Source organism: Tupaia chinensis, unplaced genomic scaffold, assembly GCF_000334495.1.
Source record: "Tupaia chinensis unplaced genomic scaffold, TupChi_1.0 Scaffold000182_1, whole genome shotgun sequence".
NCBI lineage: Eukaryota > Metazoa > Chordata > Mammalia > Scandentia > Tupaiidae > Tupaia > Tupaia belangeri.
In genome coordinates this window covers 5,359,069-5,362,254 of record NW_006159657.1, presented here as the reverse complement: position 1 = coordinate 5,362,254, position 3,186 = coordinate 5,359,069, and the positions used below count along the sequence as shown (strand labels likewise).

General features: G+C 51.2%; 1 non-coding gene across 1 annotated transcript; it reads right to left on the bottom strand.

Annotated features, from left to right (window-relative positions):
- Nucleotides 1–316: 316 nt before the first annotated feature.
- TRNAT-CGU (transfer RNA threonine (anticodon CGU)) lies at nucleotides 317–388 on the bottom strand. Its single transcript has one exon. It is a non-coding gene; the product is annotated as a tRNA-Thr (tRNA).
- Nucleotides 389–3,186: the final 2,798 nt, after the last annotated feature.

Below are 3,186 nucleotides of genomic sequence, written 5' to 3'. Positions count from 1 at the left end.
GGACCTGGGCCAGGCGCTGTCGGTTGCAGGTCCTGCTGGGGGGCAGCACTGGGGCCGCGCGCTGCAGGTGCCGCACCCCTGCGCATTCACGTTTGCGACCCTAGCCTACCCGGAGCCTTATTCCCACCTGACGAAGCGCCCGGGGGCTGCAGGGGACGCAGCCAGACTTTCCCTCTGCACGAGGGAGAAAGGAGAGTTAAACCTGGAGAGAAAACAGTTGGCCGGGTCGGCAGTCTGAGGGAAACGATCTAAATTTGGGGGACAAGACTCTTGGTCTCCCCTAAAAAGTCTCTTACCACCGGAAAGGTTCGGTGGTAGGCACGGACGGGGTTCGAACCCGTGATCTTCGGTTTACGAGACCGACGCCTTACCACTTGGCCACCGCGCCTGCGTTAGAATGGCGGCCCCGCGAACCTCTATCCTGGCGTCGCTCCCGTGCGCTTGCCTGGCGGGCGCGAGCGCGAGCGCGAGCGCGCTCGCCCTCGCCCGGCTCGAGCGCGGCCCCGCCCCCTAGCGGCCGGCTCGGGAGACTCCAGGCTCCGAAGTGTCGCCCGCTGGTCTTCGTGCTCCGCGCTAGGGCTCGGCTGGGGCGGCGTTTCCGAAGTCGCCGTTGCTCTTTCGGGAGGCGTGTCTGGAGCTCCAGAGCAGGCGGTCTCTTGCCTGAGTGTGTGTGTCAGTTCGAATCCCAGCCCCGCCAGAGAGTGAGCGACCTGAGGCGGCTGGTCTCGGAGCCTCAGTTTCCCCTCTAGAGGTAGGAGGAATGGTGGCAGTTCTCATCTGGGCGGGACTATATGCTCAGTAAAGGTTACTAAATGAATGCGTACATTTTATAAAACAGACAAAATGCCAAAAGCCCCTTCTTTGCCCAGATTATCGGCATCACCTGGGGCCTTGCTAGAGCGGTAATTTCTTGGGTTCACCCAGACCTGCAGAATCAGAAGCTGCTGCGTTTTTACAAGTCCCTCTCCCTGCTAGCTGATGCTGATGTGCAGGGAAGGCAGGGCCCCTGGGTTTTAGACAGTTATGTGCATATTCATGTTTATAGACCCAAATGTGCCCTTTTACATTTATTCAAATGGACTGACTTTACTGTTCTCTGCACTTCGATTTTTCTTGAATTAATGTGTGTTAGTAGAATTGTTTGTGGTCCATAATGCAATCAGCACAATGGATAACAGCACATCAGATTTGATGACAGTTTCTGTTATTCATTAATGTGATGTATGCTATTAACCCAATGTCATAAGGTGAATTATATATACTAGGGACCTGTAGATGGAGCAATGGTTACATGACTAGACTCCCACGTAATTGACCACGGTTCGAGTCCCAAACTGGCGACCTAAAACTCTCGCAGGGTACGTTGGGACCAGCAGATGGTATAATGGTTATGTTGCTGGACTCCTACTTAGTTGACTAGTGGTTTGAGTCCCAGACCCAGCAGCTTAAAACTCATGCTGGGCATGTGTGCGTATGTGTCCAAAATCCCCAAAGGACAATGGAGGAGAAGGAATCGCAGCATGGCGTCTCACCTAGGGGGTGATTTTGCTCTTTCTGTCTCTGTCTTTCCAGCAAGCGCATGCGCCCTATAGCAAAAAAACCTCTAAAAACAGGAAAAAAAAAATATATATATACACCGAAGTATATATCATTATACATGGATGGGTTACCTTATCCTCTTTGATACGGGCATGGTTTTCCAATAAGTGGTTGTATCACAGCTAATTTCATCTGTTCCTGGGAGCTAGGTGTTGGGTCACTGCAGTGTTTTTGCTGTCATGTGCATCTCTGACTGCTGGAACCGGGATGCTGCAGGGCTGCAGGGCTGCAGGGCGCATAAGCACATATATTAAGAATGTGCATGGGGTGGGAGGCAGCAGGTGGTGTAGACTCCCACATGGCAGACCACAATCTGAGTCTCGGCAGTTGGCTAGGCCCATGTGCCCATGCCCAAAATTCTGAGAGAAGGGATTGTTACGCGACTGTCCTCCCCGGGGGGTGATTTCTCAGTTTCTGTCTCTCTCTGTGTCTCTGGCAAGCATGCCCTATAGCGAAAATCTCTCTAAAAAATGTGCACAGGCTACCATGATGGTGGGCAAATAGGAAATGCCAGCAATTTGTGTTCACCAAGGTGCTTTCAATGTTAAGGCTTGGGCAGGTGAATGGGCAAGGCACGGCATGTTTCCCCCCTGACACTGCCAGACTGGAGCCCCAAGGCCTTGCCCCTGGAGTTTTAGAGGTCTAAGTGCAAATCTCAGGGCAGCCCCTAATTAAAAAATATATATATGGGCTGGCAGGTGGTGTGGTGGTTAAGGTGGCTGGATTCCCACATGGCTGACCTCAGTTCAGTCCTGGACCTGGCTTGTTTTCTCACTTTCCTTCTCTCTCTCTCTGGTCAACTTCAAAAACATAAAATAAAATAATGGCAATAAATAAAATTAAATAATTCCTAAAAAAATCTTTACAGAAAAAAAATATATATAATACTCTTGTTTTTTTTAGAGTAAAATGTGTTACTGAGCATCCTTCTGACTAGCTGATAAAATGTGTTACTGAGCATCCTTCTGACTAGCCGATGATAAAATTGGTCCCACTGGCCCACCCTGTGTGTGTGTGTGTGTATGTGTGTGTTCATTAGGCTGCTGGAATTATTGTGCAGAAGTAACAAGGGCTAATAAAAGATGGGAAAAAAATAATAAGAGAAAGTCACATGGAGCTGAAGCCCAGAACTGAGTGTGAGGGAGAGTGGAAGCGAGGAAGCGAGCTTTGCTGTCATCTGCAGGAAGTGGGGAGTCAAACGATTCGAATCCGGCATGTGAAAGGCGGTGTACCTTGATGGCAGGCAGGAGCCCTTAGTACCTGCTGGCTCACCTTCTGTGAGCCTAACTAGAGCCCTCAGGGGACAGGTGCTGGGTGTTAGGAGCCTACTTACCTCACAGCTGCAAAAAGCTTGAGAAGCTGCAGATCCTGGAAACCGGGAGGGTGGATCGCTCCATCCTGGCCGCCATGCTTTCGAGGGGGCCCTGCTGATGGTAGGTCCTCAGTAAATGCCGTTGAAGGGACTGACATACAGGTTCCCTTTCAAGGAGCCCTGGGGACCCTCCTTGGCTGATGCCTTCTGGCCTTCATGTCAACACTGCCCCAGTGTTGGACCTCCAACAAGGTCTTTGCTGTCCTAGCCAGAGC